General features: G+C 43.9%; 1 long non-coding RNA gene across 4 annotated transcripts in view; it reads left to right on the top strand.

The window, feature by feature from the left end:
- LOC120404913 overlaps nucleotides 1–17,767 on the top strand; it is a 60,590-nt gene that overhangs the window by 13,046 nt on the left and 29,777 nt on the right. For all 4 annotated transcript variants that reach the window (XR_005598249.1, XR_005598248.1, XR_005598246.1 and 1 more), the window contains exons 2-3: nucleotides 1,428–1,528; nucleotides 3,196–3,290. This is a non-coding gene — a long non-coding RNA (uncharacterized LOC120404913). The remainder of the gene's footprint in view (nucleotides 1–1,427; nucleotides 1,529–3,195; nucleotides 3,291–17,767) is intronic.

Below are 17,767 nucleotides of genomic sequence, written 5' to 3'. Positions count from 1 at the left end.
GAGGGGATGTGGGTGTTGGGGAGTCCAGTCCCCTACACATGTGGCAGAACTAATTATCTAGACAGGTGTTTGTCTAACCTGCTCTTAAAAATCTCCAATGATGGAGATTCCACAACCTCCCCAGGCAATTTGTGCCAGTGCTTAACTACCCTGACAGTTAGGAAGTTTTTCCTAATGTCCAAACTAAACTTCCCTTGATGCAATTTAAGCCCATTGCTTCTCGTCCTGTCCTCAGAGGTTAAGAATTTTTTTTCCTTTCTCCTCCTTGTAACAACCTTTTACATACTTGAAAACTGTTATCATGTTCTCTCCCAGTCTTGTCTTCTCCAGACTAAACAAACCCAATTTTTTCAATTTTCCCTCACAGGCCATATTTTCTAGACCTTTAATCATTTTTGTTGCTCTTCGCTGGACTTTCTGCAATTTGTCCACATCTTTCCTGAAATGTGGCATCCAGAACTGGACCCAATACTCCAGCTGAGGCTATATTAGTGCGGAATAGAGCAGAAGAATTACTTCTCATGTCTTGCTTACAACACTCTTGCTCATACAGCCCAGAATGAGATTTGCTTTTTTTTACAACAGTGTTACACTGTTGACTCATATTTAGCTTGTGATTCACTATGAACCTCCCTAAACTGGAGCCAGTTGTTATGGCTCCTGCTACAATTTGTTGCAGCCTTGGGGTTGCCCTTTTCTCTCCTGTCTTTGTTTCAATTTTTGGTGGTTTAGGCTCCCTTGTGGCAAGATCCTTTCTCCTTCACATCTATGTCCCCTCCTCTGTAAGGCTCCGATGTAGATTTCTTGCCCTATGGAGAATGAGAAGCAGTAGAAACTAATGTTGACTTAGACTGGGGGAATCCCAGGCTACTATCAGAGACTGGTTTACTTGCAGTAGACGGGTTTAATATCTGACCAGCTATCTTTGTGGAGGGGGTGTCTTGGGTCATATTCACTGGCTTTGATTGCAGAAAAAAAAAAAAGAGCAGCCGTCACATTGGCTTTTCTATATGGGCTTTGGATTCAAATGCCCCAAAGCGGGGAAATGAAGCAGTTAATAGTCTCATAGCAATGCTAACTCATCCCCATAGCTTGTGTTTGGGTTGATTGTGCTCGATGCAGCCATCAGTGGGTGAAGTTCTGGGGCCTGTGTTATGCAGGACGTCAGACTAGATGCTCACAATGGTTCCGTCGGGCCTTAAATTCAATGAAGCTACGAATCCTATTTATCAGGTGGGTAATACACTTGCCCATAAAGACATTAATATCTTAAGGACACATTTGGAATAGAAAAGACAGCATATGTGCAATGCAGCTAAATCAATATTATTGCAAAACCCTCAAATGTCTCATTTCCTAGCTTCTGAGCACTAAAATTGTGACCTTTCATTTAACCCTTTGTCTTCCCATGTTTTTTTTTTTCATAGAAAAAACACAAACAATGATGCTGGGCTATTCGGCTTAAGGAGATTACGAGCGCTTGGACTGGCAGAGTTTAGAAGCTCAGTTGATTGCCCCTGTGGAGTTTGTAAGCAACGGAATTTACTCTTGGGGGGCTTGACCATGCCTAGTAGGCAAAGGCCTGGATTGGGGGCAGTGAAGAGCTAGGAGGTTGCTCTGCCCCAGCTCTTAGGCATGCCAAGGCAGCAAGCTGACTCCACAATGCTTTACGGCAGGGGTGGCCAACCTGTGGCTCCAGAGCCACATGCGGCTCTTCAGAAGTTAACATGCGGCTCCTTGTACAGGCACTGACTCCGGGGCTGGAGCTACAGGCGCCAACTTCCCAATGGGCCGGGGGGTGCTCACTGCTCAGCCCCCGGCTTTGCCATAGGCCCTGCCCCCACTGCACCCCTTCCCGCCCCCTCCCCTGAGCCTGCAGTGCCCTCGCTCCTCCCCCACACCCCGAAACAGCTGATCGGGAGGTGCGGGCAGGGAGGGGGAGGTGCTGATTGGCGGGGCTGCCGGAGGGTGGGAGGTGCTGGGTGTGGGGGCGGGGGAGCTGATGGGGGGCTGCAGATGTATTGCTGTGGCTCTTTGGCAATGTACATTGGTAAATTCTGGCTCCTTCTCAGGCTCAGGTTGGCCACCCCGGCTTTACGGGTTCAGCCTCCTGCCCCACGTGGAGCTGGCCAGCTCCGCAACGGGCAGCAGAGCCCTTGGCCTTGGCTGCTCCCGGACATCTCCCTGCCCCACGCCAGTGACGGATTACTGCACAGACCCACAGGGTTCACGCCCAGGGGCCCCAGCCAATTTGGGGCCCACAGAAAAATCTCCCCTCGCACGGCCCCATGGCTGGAGAAGCAGGGGCACAGAGCTTCTCCAGTCTGGGTGCTGCAGGGGATGAGGGGGTGGAGCAGGCAGGGCCCCAGGGGAAGGGGCAGAATGGGGAGGGGCTGTGGGTGGAATTGGGGGCAGGGCTATGGGGGAAGGGATGGAATGGGGCAGAGCTGTGGGCAGAACGAGGGCGGAGCCACAGGGAAGGGGCGGAATGGGCGGACCATAGTCGGGGTCACAGGGGGCGTAATGGGGACAGGTGGAAGGGATGGGGCAGGTGGCTCCAGGAGACCTTGACCTGCCTCTGACCCACACAGAAATAGACAGAGAACAGCACTGTGTGCTCCCCAGAACGCAAAGACTGCAGTTCTGCTTGGCCTGTCGTGGGAAGGGGACTCTTGGCAACTCCGCCTCCACGGGGCTCCCACATAAGGATGAGGCAGAATTTAGCTCACAGTGGTCTTGGATCCACAAGAAAGTAGGGCCCAGCCAAACTCAGTTGCTCCAAAGGGGGGTAAGCTCTCTCCTGTGGAGCAGGTGGGCTCCACAACCACAGGGGCCTGTTCCGCAGCCCAAAGCAGTCGATGGGAAGACTCCCGTTGACTTGGATGGGCTTTGGATCCGGCCCCAAATGCATACAAATGTCAGTGAATAACTGTTCAAATCAGCCTTTGGGGGAAGTTACGTGCTTAGCAATGATACTACATTAGTGCTGCAGGGATAGGACCTGATTCATCTTGGCAGTACTCCAGCGTCGCTGGCTCAGGTACTCATCCACAGAGCTACTCCGAGATGGGGCAGGAAGAAGCCATGATCCCCCAAACTGCCCATGCCTGGAGATAACAGCCTGCAAGCTGCAGAAGAAACAGCGGCCAGGATGTAGCTCAAAGTCTTGCAACAAAAAGCTTCCTTTGTCTGCAGAGGTCGAGTGGTCCATCCGAGGAGGAAATGGCACCTTAACAGCATTCCCCATGATCTTCCCGTACTTCAGCTTCCTCTCCCCGTGGAAATTCCAGGTGAAATTTTTCAGCTGGTTCCCTGTGGCACTATGTTTTGTACAGAGCAGCAAGTCTGGTTCTTGGGGTTACTGGTTTTCCAACGGAAATAATGGGTACCAATAGAAACCAGATGAAGGGCATGATTATTATTGTATTTCAGGAACACATGAGGGCCCCATCATGCTGGTCAGTGCACATACTCCTAGTGGGAGATGGCCCCTGCTTGCACTCTTAACAGACTGGAAGTAGAATCTTCTAGTTCTGAACACCAAAGTTACGAACATATCCATTAACCAGACACCTCATTTGGCACCGGAAGTATGCAATCAGATGTACAGAGCAGAGACCAAAAGAACCCCAAAGCAAATACAGTACAGTGCTGTGTTAAACGTAAACTACTATTAAAAACAAGGAAAGCAGCATTTTAGTTATGCATAGTAAAGTTTCAAAGCTGTATTAAGTCAATGTTCAGTGGTAGACTTTCGAAAGTGCATCATAACATTTTCTTCAGAGTTACAAACATTTCAGTGTTACAAACAACCTCCAGAGCCGAGGTGGTCATAACTCTGAGGTTCTACTGTATTACTATTGCATTTTAGGGGTGGGGGTGGGGAATGGAAGTGCAAAGAGATCAGCTGATTGATTTAATCTAAAACTTTTTGTGAGCCTGCATCATTTGCCTAAGCAGGGCCGGCCCCAGGCACCAGCGAAGGAAGCAGGTGCTTGGGGCGGCCAATGGAAAGGGGCAGCACGTCCGGGTCTTCAGCGGCAATTCGGCGGCGGGTCCCCCAGTCCCTCTTGGAGTGAAGGACCCGCCACTGAATTGCCGCCGAAGAATGAAGCGGTGCAATAGAGCTGCCGTTCAAGTGCCGCCGATTGGCTTTATCTTTTTTTTTTTTTCCTCGCTTCGCCATTGGGGCAGCAAAAAAGATGGAGCCAGCTCTGTGCCTAAAGTCACAAAAGAAGTTTGTAGCAAAGCCAAGAATTGAACCCGTATTGCCTAAATCTCACAAGACCATCCTTCTTTGAGAAATGAAATTCTGACTCCATAGAAGTTAATGGCAAAACTCCCATTGACTTCAGTGGAGCCAAGATTTCACTCTTGATGTCTGCTAGAACTTCCTCCAGGGGTCTTGGGCCAAAACTAGAAATGGCAGTTGCATTTTAGAGTCTCTGAAAGGCTTTGATTATAGAGACAGGTGAAGGTTTGGCTTGATCTGATTTCTTCATCCCTAGTTTGGTGTGCACATGGATTTGTCACCTCTAGACAGATGCCTCTTTAGTGGCGCACTCTAGGTATTTTTAATTTCTTTAACTGTCACAAATAGTTATACATTAAAACAATTGGATGATTTAAATTTACAAGCGTTTTTGAAACCTAGAAACATGTGGTTGAAAAAAGAGCTGATGGCTGAATTTCCCTCACTCCAGCTAATGTATAAAAATAACACCAAGCTTTTCGGCTACCAACGTTTTCTTAACAACAACAAAAAATAGTACAACCCGTTTTAGATGCTTTGACATAGATGTTAATTTTCACTCACAACTGTGGCAATTAGAAAGTGTACTTAATGGAGTGTCATGTTAATTGTGGCAGGGTTAACCAATTTCTCCATTTAATTGTCAATTGATTAACCTATTGAAATGTTAAGTGACTCAGTTTCCTTCCAGAGCAAACAGTAGCAACATATTGTAGCTTCATCAGCTGGAGGGAATACTCATTTGCCCAGACTCAATGTGCTGGTATTTTCCTCCACCTCCCTGAGCTTTTAATTAGATGAGCCAATTTTACATGTATTTGTCTGCTGGAAAGGTTATCAGTGCTTTAGCTGACCTGCAGAGACAAGGTTGAGCCTAGCAGCCTTAATAGAAAAGGTTTTCAGCTATGACTGTTGTACTTGATTGCATTGTAATGGTAATTAACTGGAGACTTTGCCTTCCTCACTGTTTTTTTGTAGTTCTAACTATGCAATGAGATGTTTCCTCTGTCATATATATGCACTTATTAAGCACTCACTGGATTCTAATACGCATGCAAATAGTCAAGAGTTTCTTAAGGCTAATACTATACTATGTAGATTGTGGTGCCATTAAGTCACTGCAAATATAGTAGCCTGCAGCACATTTGTAAGGTGGCTGGGGGGGGGGGTTGTTTTTTTTTTAAGAGGGGTGGGAACTTCTTTATTTTCATGATGTCTTATTGCCCAGAGGATCCACAAAATATAAAATACATATTGACAGATTTACATTAAAGTATGAGCCAGAAGGTGGTTTAGTTTTTTGTTTGTTTGTTTTTGTTTTTGTTTTTTTTAGGTAAAGATTCAGATTTTTGGTGCAGTTTTCTACATTCATGTGGAATTTATTATCACTTCCCCACATTTCTATTGGCTTTAAAGCCCTCGGCATCGCCTGTGTTTCTGCATGTTCTTTTAACAGTACAACGCTGTCGTTTAATTACAAGACAATCCGCCACGACTGAGCAAGCATGATCATCCTTGATAATGTTGGTAGCAAGCAAATGAGACAAAATGATTACAAACCTATGTTGCACTCAATAGTCCTTTAGATGATTTCTCTCTTAATAGTTCTAGCTCATTCATGTTTGGTTCAGCACGTTTGTTCTTTAAAAAAAGGCGTAGATTAGAAGAGTTTCAGGGTAGGTTAATAACTCAACTGAAAATGGCTGCTTGCATTGTCAAAGCATGTTCCTGCAGTTGCTTGGTGCTTTCTTCAGTTCTGCCTCTCTGCAGCTTTGGCCCAGTTGGTAAACAGCTTAAGTCCAGACATCTTTTCATTCTCTGCGCAGCGGATTGAAATAAAAATGCATATAAGTGGCGACTGACTGGCGCTAGGCTAACAATAGCCTGTAACATTATGCATGGGTATTTACATAGGAATAAGGCCTCAGTAAAGAAGATAGGGGCAATTAATGACTAGGGCCACACATATAAGAAAAGTTTGTCCAATCCTTTCTTCAATAAAGATCTTTTGTAAAGTGCTATGGAAACTCATGGAGGCCCCCAAACAGATTAAGAGTGGGACTTTTGTGGTGGTGTTTTTTTTTTTAACTTTAAGTTAAAGGGGCCAAATTTTTAAAGCTAAAATTTAGCTCTTCTACGGTTAGAGTGTGTGATTGTTTTTGAATCTATTTTGTGCATCTTTTTTAGGTAACGGGGAGTGTTTAATGAAGGAATAAATCTAGCAGCGTGTCTGGCTTAGCAGGGCAGTGGAATTGAAAGAAGCTAAGCAAAGCAGTTGCAAGACCCTGGCTAGTCTCATTACTATATGTTTGAAATTTACACTGATTTGGAAGTATTTAGGACCTGATTCTGATTTTGCTTATACCAGGGAAACTACCCCCTATTTACACCAATGTTATGAGATAAAGAGACAGTTCTTTAGGATTTTTATCTCTTTCTTTTTCCTTTTAAATGTACTTGGCAATTAAATAACACTTTTAAAAAGAGAGAGACAGAGAAAAAAATCCTAATGACTTGGCTCTTGAGCTTGGTTATACCACTGTGAATATGGGATGACTTCAAGGGGAACTGCTGCATGTACATAGCTGAGGGCAGAATTTAGTCCCCAAGTCCAATCCAGTTCCCACAGGGCTGGTGAGGGCAGATTCGGCCCAAAGGGATTTAATATCAGGTGTCACAGCTATGAATAAGAGATGGGCCCTGGCTCTACATGGGGGGATTTTTGCACCAGTGCAAACCCCCAACACAGATATGCTGCACTCCTGGAAAAGAGTGAGCTTCCACGTGTGACTTACCCTGCTTTGCACCTGTGCAGTGTGTCTATAGTAGGGTTTGTGTGAAGCTGGTGCAAATTTCCCTGGTCTAGACAGGTCCATGTTCACGGAGGCACATCAGCACCCAAAGATTCACAAGTGATTCTACTACTATTATTAGTGGTGTTTATTATGGTAGTGTCTAAGGACCACCCCAGAACGGGGCCCCATTATGCAGACAGACAGGTAGACTGTCCCTGCCCCAAAGAGCTTACATTGTAGGCAGACAAGGCGGAAACAGAGCAGGGTGAGGGGCTGTAACACAAGCAGAGTGGCAATGTGATGGCAGCAATCGTCATGTTATTTCCGCGGTTATAAATAAACGAAGAAAAGTAGCAATAGGAGAATTAGGGATGGGATTGTCCCACTTGCCTAAGTGGTTTGGGAACACAAAACTGACTGCCTTGCAAGGGAACGTGTGCACTTTGGAAAACCCATCCTTGGGATTTGGGTAAATTTCATGCTGCTTATCTAAGGGTCAAGCTGTGAGCTCTTTACTCACTTTCATGAGTCCTTATTCCCATTGCCTGCCATGGGGCTGCTTGTGTGAGAAACTGATCATCAAGATTGTAAATCCTAATCTGACCCTAACCTTATGGCTGCACTAGAGAGAGAAGCTATGACATGGAGTTGCTTTGGCAATGGAAGGAGAACTAGTGGAAAAGCTCACAGGAACCATTTAATTAGCCCCATAGCAACCTTCTCTGAGTCTGTATCCAGATGGCAAATCTGTAGATGGTTTTACTCATATTATGCTACTGTTACAACTACTGTAGTTTGAATATACCATGCCAATTGTTTTCTTGTATTCTCATAATTACCTGCTTCCATCCACAGTCAAACACTCTCTGTGCTGCTCTGACAGGCTATGGCTTTGGCTGATACAGCAACTTTTTCAACCATTTATCAAAAGACCTATAGCACTGAGTGAATAAATATCTTATTGGTATGGCAGTGGGGCACCTATGATCTATTCAGAGGGCCACATCTTCCACTGTGTACATTGGTGCAGTTTCATTGACTTCATTTTCACCAGGATCTGGTCCCAGGATCTCTTTCCCGACTTATGTTCAGAAAGAGATTTTTTATGGCAGAATATAACTCCGAAAGCTAGCCCCTGTCATGCTCCTTATAGTCTAGAAATAATTTTAAAGCTACTCCCTGGTGGAAACTAATTCCTAAAATGCCATGTGGACATTGATGCGGCAGAAAATAAATGTTAATAACTCAAATGTGTGGTTCTCATGAAAGAAACGTGTGTGTAGCAGAGAATGCCACTCTGCTTCAGCCCTGAAAAGCTACAGAAATCAATGCCTCATTCAGGGCTATTGATCAGCACTAAATTAATTAGACTTCAAGGCTTATGGCAGTTGATAAGACAACTTGTTAATTTAGTCAATGATAGTGTTTTCCCTAAAGCAGCAAATACCCTCTTGCTCAGCAAAGACATCGCAAACACTAGCAAGAAGAATGTGTTTGGTTGGTTTTGCTTCTGTTAAAAACTCACATGTCCATCTAAACGAAGACAAGAAGGGTAGGGGAAGATATTTTTATTTACTCCTGTTTGCGTTCTCTAGCTCAGATATGGTGTCGCTAACATCCAATGTGATTTAATCGGGCTACAGCATACATTTAGCGTCTGCGACCCCAATCCTGTTATTCCATTGACTGTGCTGTTCATTTGGAAGGGGGAACACTTTCTAAATGTGCAGGGTGGTGGTTGTTTTTTTGTTTTTTTTTTAAATGGCAAGTATGGCTTTTGCTTCTCATTTAAACCTGTAACAGTGATGTTCATAGTCACTGACAAAGACATTGGCCCCGTTGGTTATGCAAACTGTGAATGGAATGAAGGTATCCCAGAATGCTCTAAACATGGGGCAGTACTTCCTGCTGGCTGAGAAGAACAAAAGGACAAAGCACGAGGAGTGTAGGGGTCCCACCAACAGCTCTTGGAGGCAACAGTCTGTTATCAGCAGCACTCCAACCCTGTGAGAATGCTAATAAGCCAGTGAAGAGCCCAGCTTTCCTGCCATAATTCTATAGTGCAGTTGAGGACCCCATAGTGTTCACTAAATAAAGACAACTAATTGAGAATTTTTTGCACATTTTGCTCAGTGGACTTGTTGTTCACTCGATTCATTGGGGAGAATGTCCCCCTCCTGACAACAGGGGTTGATTGTTTTGGCAGCCTCCATGTTACTGCTATTTCCCGGGTCCAGGGCTGACTTTCAAAGTATGACAAAAATGTTTAATTTTGATTTTTTTTAATTATGTCGCTGGGAATTATTTTGGCGTCTCAGCGAATAGGCCATCCAGTGTTTGTGCAAAAAAAATTGCTGGCAGAGTTTCTTGGAATTAAACCCTCGGTCTTTCTCTTTCTCTCTCTCTTTTACTGTAGTTTCTGTGGCGAGGCCTACATTTTTGTGTCTGCAGGTGACACTTTGATTGAAACTAAAATTAATAAATCAGCTGAAAAGCTCACACCTACAGCTCACAGCAGGGCCTTGAAAACACGGTTATAAAGGGAGCTTTATGCCCTTGTATAAAGAAGGAATAAATTACAGAAGCACTTGTTGCCCTTGGACTCAATTTTGCTTTGCAGTCTGGTATCTTATTTTTGGAGGCTTATTGTTAATCAACAGGTTCCTTGTAGCTTTAGCAGGTGACTTTGCTATTAATCTCCTATTTGACCACTATAGCATATTAATGAGGTAGGCTCCTAGACGTGCCTCTATCTCCAGAAGAAGGTATTAGTTTAAAAGGTGCACTTTTGACTCAATTGCGTGCAGTTAGCAATGCTGCAGGCCAAATGCAAAGTCGCATTTTCTCCAGCTTGTGTAGCATTAAGAGTGTTTTACTAACATTATGTTTCTTACTGTGCTTTTCTTCGGCCGTATACTTATTTCTTCTCCATGGAGGGCTATTATCAGGCTTACTGGTCCTTCTTTCTCTTTCTCTTATTTTATATTTTTTAACCAAATAAATAAATTATATACAAATAACAAAATGATATCCTTTCTTATTAGCATGCACCTTGGTTTTAATTAAACAATTTCAGGGCTCTTTGGAGGTGTTGTCACGTTTAAATGGAATGCCAGAGATTGTTCTGTTCAACATTTCTCCCCAGAACTGGCTTTAATAAATGTCATTATAAAGTGCAGGAATTCAACCAGCCCTGTTTCACCTTCTATTTTGAGTATGATTCAAGCTGGAAGTGAAGATACCTATGGGGTAGTTTAAGAACATAAAGAAAAGCTGAGGATTTACGACTTAAATTTGTAATTACAAGGATCTGCTGAAATACATAATATTATGAACCAGGCTACAAAACACCCCCGTGGAAAGAACAGCTTTGTTGTAATACAGTAATTTACACATGCCAAAGAATGTCACTGCCATGGATTGTCACTAGTGGTGTCTCTTTTCATAACTTGGAGGCAGACGTGTTGTCTCCATTGCAAACAGATACATTTCCCTATTTAAATTAGTGATAAATGTCAAGCTTATGTATGCATATTTTCAACATTTTTTAATAAGGTCTCTCATAAGCAAAGGCATATTTGTGTCAGGGTAACTGTCAGCCTGGAGTTTTAGCCTGAACTGCAAAGTATCTGTCTTTTGCGGATTAAGGTCAGAGCTATCATGTTACTTTAGCCCGGTATTTTGTGAGACGCTTTCTCTTCTGTATGATATTTAAAAAAGAGAGGAGGAGAGAAATCTGCCAGTGAACTGTTTGAGAGTGGACACAATAGATATTAATAACTCCTTCATAGCAGATGTGCTTCATTAGGGCGTCATCCTGGCCCCTTTCAAGTCAGTAACAAAACTCCCATTGACTTCAATGGAAGCAGGCCCAAAATGCGTATTTAAGGTTATTGAAAAATATAAGCCTAAATGTGCAAAAGTGACTGGTGATTTTGAATGCTTCATCAATGATTTAGACAATGGCATACAGAGTACACTTATAAAGTTAAACCTCATTATCTCTAGCCTGCTTCTTGCTTGCTTATATATACCTGCCCCTGGAAATTTCCACTACATGCATCTGACGAAGTGGGTATTCACCCACGAAAGCTCATGCTCCTAAACGTCTGTTAGTCTATAAGGTGCCACAAGACTCTTTGCTGCTTATAAAGTTTGCAGACGATACCACGCTGGGAGGGGTTGCAAGTGCTTTGGAGGATAGGATTAAAATTCAAAATGATCTGGACAAACTATAGAAATGGTCTGAAGTAAATAGGATGAAATTCAATAAGGACAAATGCAAAGTACTCCACTTAGGAAGGCACAATCAGTTGCACACGTACAGAATGGGAAATGACTGCCTAGGAAGGTGTTCTGCAGAAAGAGATCTGGGATTCATAGTGGATCACAAGCTAAATATGAGTCAACAGTGTAACACTGTTGCAAAGAAAGCGAACATCATTCTGGAATGTATTAGTAGGAGTGTTGTAAGCAAGACACGAGAAGTAATTCTTCTGCTCTATTCCGCACTAATATAGCCTCAGCTGGAGTATTGGGTCCAGTTCTGGGCACCACATTTCAGGAAAGATGTGGACAAGTTGCAGAAAGTCCAGAGAAGAGCAACAAAAATGATTAAAGGTCTAGAAAACTTGACCTATGAGGGAAGACTGAAAAAATTGGGTTTGTTTAATTATTCAAGTATTTAAAAGGTTGTTACAAGGAGGAGAAAGGGAAAAAAAATTCTTAACCTCTGAGGACAGGACAAGAAGCAATGGGCTTAAATTGCAGCAAGGGAAGTTTAGTTTGGACATTAGGAAAAACTTCCTCACTGTCAGGGTGGTTAAGCACTGGAATAAATTGCATAGAGAGTTTGTGGAATCTCCATCATTGGAGATTTTTAAGAGCAGGTTAGACAAACACCTGTCTAGATAATTAGTTCTGCCATGTGTGCAGGGGACTGGACTAAATGACCTCTCAAGGTCCCTTCCTGTTTATGAATCTATGATTCAGTTTCTGGGTGCCTTCCTTGAGATGGATAAAGGTCTTTATTTTCAGAAGTGCCAGACAACCCACCCGCTGAATATCAGGCCATATATAAGGTGTCACAAGATGGACAAGCCAAATCACCAGTCACTCTTCTGAAATGTAGGCCGTGCGTTATTAACTTAGCAAGCAAAAAACTTCCATGAACCCTTATGCTCTAGAGTGTAATACCAGTCTGCACTGTGGAGCTGTCGCAGAAGAATACATGCACGCACACATGCGCAGACACAAAGAAAGTTTCAATCCAATCCCAGTGAATGATTCTAACCCATCCCTAGATAAGGTGAATTTAGCTCCTGATGGCAAATTAAACTGGCTGATTTTCAAATGTGAACAACTCTGCCAGCTAACGTTTAAACCCCAGAAGAGATAACTGGCTAATCATTGTCAAACTTAGTTAGGAAAAAAACATTTTTGTGCTGCCATTCTGCACGTAATTAGCATCAACTTTATTTTTCTTCATTCTTAGACTTTTTTTTTTAAATGCAGCCACCAGCTAAGCTGACTTTTTATTTTCCAGTGAAGGTTTGAGTTGAGGTCGTGTATGTCAAGGATCGACGGAGAATGAAATTTTATAGCTGAGGCACAAACCCCTGTACAACAGGGTTCATCATTAAAACACTGACAGACCCTTCACTGAAGTGGTGCTCGCCGAGGCTGCTCTAATGCGTATTTGTAAGTAGGAATAGTTAGTACAACACTGTCGGAGAGACCTTCCCTTCCTCTCGCCCAATCTCCCCCGAACTCCTTACAGCCAAAGAAGGTTTCAGCTCATTTTGTCTTTTCACAACTTAGCAAGATCAGACACATTTCTGCAATGCATATGCAGATTTTACCTCTTGTTACTTTCTCTAATGAGCTTTCACTTAATCAATTTGACAGTAGCCTTTATTCCTTTTTGCCTCCCATCCACTAGGAAAGTATTCAGGGGAAAATGTTAACAGTTTCAAGGGGTATTAGCAAAACGAAATGGTGGCATAGCCAAATTTCGGGAGATTGCGAAGTGCTTTAGGGAAGGGGACGGGGGGGAGTTAGAATCGTGAGTGTAGATTTAACAAGAAAGTAAGTCTAGTAAATGAATAAAAATGTACACATGGATTTACACCTTATATAATTAAAAACAAGCTGCTGTTAACAAGTAAAGAAATCCTGCCTTCATGTGACTATCTAGATTATAATATCACTCTCTTTATTTAATATCGAGCTCTCTTTTAAAACACTCCCTTTGTAATGGGCTGCTAAACTTTGGCTCCGAGCTACGTCAAATCACTCAGTTCCTTCATTGCATTTATTACACTATATTATGTTGTATTACGGTAGTGTCCACTGGCCTTCCCTGAGATTGAGAACATGCCTATTGTAATGGTTTGGGACCTGGTTACCTGAGAGATCACCTCTCTAATATACTGCGACAGCTGGGATCAGCAGAGGAGCTGGAACTGGTGCTCTCTATGTATAAATGAGAGGGAGTGTTGGCAGGACCGTCTCTTGGCCTGCCAGAACCCAGATCTGTTAACTTTCCAGGCACACTGCAATACCCATCTTCCCCCTCCCGCCGCTTCTCTAAGGCTGTTGAGGAAAGGGGCGGGCTTTGCTGGAGTTATTTATGGGCATCCTTTATTTATGTTCACACTCTGCTTTGTACTTTATGGGATAGGCACCCAGAGCATTGGACAGGCTATGATAGATACATCTGAAAAATGTGAATAAATAAAAAGACATTAATAGCTAGTTCCTGCCCTGAAGAACTCACCATCACAATAGACAATGCAGACAAAGGGTGGGAGAAAGGAAGTGCTGTTATTCCCATTTTAGAGAGGGGGAACTGAGGCACAGGGAGCCTATGGCTGAGCCAGGAACGGACGCCAAATATCCTGAGTCTGAGTCCAGTGCCTTAACCATAAGACACCTCCTTTGACTATTGAAAATACTTGTTTTCTGTATAAAATTCTAGGCCAGACTCACCCAGGGTCTACGCTGGGTGCTGCGGGCATGGAACTTGGCCCAAAGAAAAATGTACTGGCAGGGAGAGGTGCCAGCGATATAAAGTATTTACAACATTCCCCCCCCACACACACACACAAGGAGGTTCTTAGGGGCCTGGCACAGCCAGAAAGTGGCCAGCGCTAGCTGAGAGAGGGCATGGCCACCCTGGATGGCACCAAAACCAACTCTTCCGTTCAGCAGGGGATCTTGTGAAGCAAAGCTGTGAGCCCCCATGGAAATCCCCAAGGGAAAGGACAGCGCAAACACTTCCTGGCTCCTTCTGCGCTACGGTGCTAAAAACAGCCGCGTCGAAATTCGGGCTCAGGCTCTGAAGCCCGGAGAGGGTGGTTGGTTTTAAAGCATGAGTTTCAGCCCAAGCTACAGCATCTACGCTGCTGTTTTTCGTGCAGTAATTCCATGAGCCTGCATCTGTGGACCAGAGCTCTGAGACTTGCTGCCATGGGGCTTAAAATGCAGTGTAGACATCCCCTCGGAGGTGAGTCCCTCCTCAGAGCAAGGTGTCTGGCAGGAGCGGAGAGGTGGTATTGAAATCTCTCTGCACCAGCTTGTGTCATTTTTGAAAAGCTTAGCCTATAGGTATACAAACTCTTCTGCTTATGGGCTAAGCCGACTGTTAACCGACAGGTTTGGGAAGGAACTCCCCCTATGGGCAAGTCATTCCATACAGTGATTATGAGAGGAAGTTGTTTTCTTTTGGGAAAGATTGCGGGCTCCAGCTATACTCTTCATTTTAGGCATAGGCTCTGATTTTGCAAGATGCTGAGCATCTCCTGAGAAGAGTTAATCCCATGACCTCAACTTCAGCAGGAGCCAAGCATGCACAACACATCACAGAAGGCAGCACCCCTTGCAGGCCTGGGCCCATAAAATGCATTTTCCCAAACAGGGGTCATTGTTCTGCATCATATAAATAAGTACAACACAGGGAAGCCAACCGCCAAACTCTACCTCACCTTGAATCATCATTAACAAATCAAATAACCTGTCTGAGTTATGTCATCTGCAATGAATAAGAACATAAGAGCTTCCATACTGGGTCAGACCAATGGTCCATCTAGCCCACTGCCCTGTCTCCAACAGTGACTGGCACCAGAACTTCAGGAAGATTGTACAAAACAGGGCAGTTTTGGAGTGATCTGCCTCTGTCCTCCACTTCTGGCTTCTGGCAGTGAGATGTTTAGGGTCACCTCAAGCATGGGAATGCATGCACCTAGTCATACCTTCGTCATAAGATCATTAGGAGTACAGATGAGAATAAATAATTCCATGTCCTTAGTCGCCCGCTCTGACATAATATGGCAAGGTTCTGGCCAAGTATTCCAGGAGTGCTGTAGGTGCCTTCAACTGCAGTGAAATGGTTTGGATGGAAGGAAAGTGTTCATGGCCAAGATCCTAGTGATTTTGGGTGCCTCTGTTCTGGAAAGCCCAACCTGAGACATCTTAAAGTAGCCTGATAATCACAAAGTGCTGAGTACTCATCTTGTGATAATCAGGCCCTTCATGATAGACACTCTGAATCATAGTCACTTTTTAAAATCTTGGACCGTATGGTCCTAGAAATATTCAAAACATTGAAACTCTCTGTTGGGTAGAAATTAGATGCAGTAAGCAGGACTTTACCCTGGTAAAGTGTATGCTTTCTTTTTGCTTGAGTCATACCATTATGAAATGGAAGATTCACTCTTTAGTATCATATGTACTTACAGCAGTATAACCATCTTAAATGGTCTATGGTGATAAGATGACTCAGGACTGCATGACAGATACGTCATACCAGTTCCTCCTGATAAGGGTGAGGTCCTGTGGTGGGACTGTGTCTGTGAAATGGAGAATGAAAAGTGGAATGGCATCAGATGGTGGAAAGTTTCCTTTGAACTGAAAATAAAATTTACATTTGGTTTGGATTAATCTTACCTAGCAATTGTTGCTTTTCATGGGGAAATGGCCAGAGAATACAGATTGTCAGCATATAAGAGGAGAGGACGTGGCTAGGGCACAGGCCCAGGACACCTAGGTTCATGTCTCTGCATCACCACAGTCTTCCTATCTGTCAGGGACCCACAACTGAACCTAGACCCAGCTCCTTTGCCCTCAGCTGATTCAGCCAAGGAACCTGGAGCCCTGATTGGCTGAAGATGCCAGTTGGCACATTCTTGAACCCTGCAGCAAGCCTGGGTCCCTGGCTGCTCGATAGTTCACTTCCTTTTACTGCTCCTGCCCCAACTCCAGTTTCTTATTGCTGCTCCAGGTCTTCCACTCCTTGCTCCTGGATCTTGGTTCCTGCCCCTGCTCTGGATGATACTCTGGTTCCAATGTCCAACTTCTGTTTCCTGGCTCTTGGCTCTTGGCTCTGGCTCGCAACCAGGATTTAGTAATTTGACTCCTAATCTGGGCTCTGGCCACTAAACCTGATCACCCCTGTTCTAACCATTAGGCATGCTCCCCGCCCATTAGGCAAGGCCACCCATGACCTTGGGTAAGTCACTGATCCTCTCTGTATAGCACTGTCCTAGCTCACAGGGGTGTGAGAATAAATCCATTAAAGATAGTCAGGTCCTTGGCTATTATCATGATGTGGGGCATATAAATACTTAAGATAGATAAGCTGAAAGGTCCCAAAATGGAGCTTCAGTTTGTCTGGCTTACCTCCATTTCTGAAGAGGTTTGGGGTTTTAGGAGAGGAAAATACATGTATCTTCTTCATTTCAGCAACTCCCATCCCTTTTGGCTAATATTCTGCCTCCTTCACAAGATGAACTCCTTCCTTCTCCCCATACCCAGCAGAAGTGGAAAGACCACCTCCTCCCTCTCAACCCCCAACCCCCCCCCATACCTGTGCTTATTGAAATTGGTGGAATATGAACTTTTTCACTAAGATCTGTTAAACCCCTCCCTCTTGTGTGAAAATTCCATGAAAACCTGAATCTTGTCTATTGAAGCTGAAGCTAGTTTTCAAAATTGGGCTTGAAAATTGCCTGCAAATCATTGTATTGTGAAGGGTTCTGTAGCAGTAAAACCGTATCCTGAACATCTATCTAAACAGATGAGGTGTTGTACAGTGTTTTGTATAAATACCCAGAAGATGGATGCCGCTTTCCCTAGTTAAAACTTACGGGTGACTTTCAATGGCCTTGGTGTATTCAGATTACTCATGCTCATAATGAGGAACAATAATGCTGTGGTGGAGCTGAAAGTTGCAGGTTTGCAACACAAGAGAGACTCAGACGAGCCAAACAGGGTTTAGTTGGGTGGGTGGGCGGAGGTTGTTGTTTGTTTTTTGCGGCAATATTTCCTTACTGAAATGGAGAACTTGTTCTGGTGTTGAGTCAGAATCGATGCACTGGTGTAACGCTCCCAGAAACGGTGTTTACAAACATTTAAACATTCTCTCAGTTTTAAGCTGCGGTCCAAGACATTTATACTGCTGTTTTTGTAACTGTCCGCAATATTTTAGCTATTTTAAGAATGTAGGACAGGGTTAAGGATTAGGACTAGCGTTCTCTTTTCTGGGTATCAGAGCTGCTTAGCAGTAATTAATCAGGACATTGGGTTTTGTACTCTTGGTTCAGGTCATTTGCCTATGAGCAGCTCAAGCCTTTTACAAAGGCATACTGCATATGTTTCTGGGTACCTTTTGGAGAAAAGATTTAAATTGGCCAGATGAATAATACTTTGCCACAAGTGTTTT

The sequence above is a fragment of the Mauremys reevesii genome, linkage group 4 (assembly GCF_016161935.1).
Source record: "Mauremys reevesii isolate NIE-2019 linkage group 4, ASM1616193v1, whole genome shotgun sequence".
Classification (NCBI taxonomy): Eukaryota; Metazoa; Chordata; order Testudines; family Geoemydidae; genus Mauremys; species Mauremys reevesii.
Note: the sequence above shows the minus strand (reverse complement) of the source record. Positions and strands in the feature narration are given on the sequence as shown.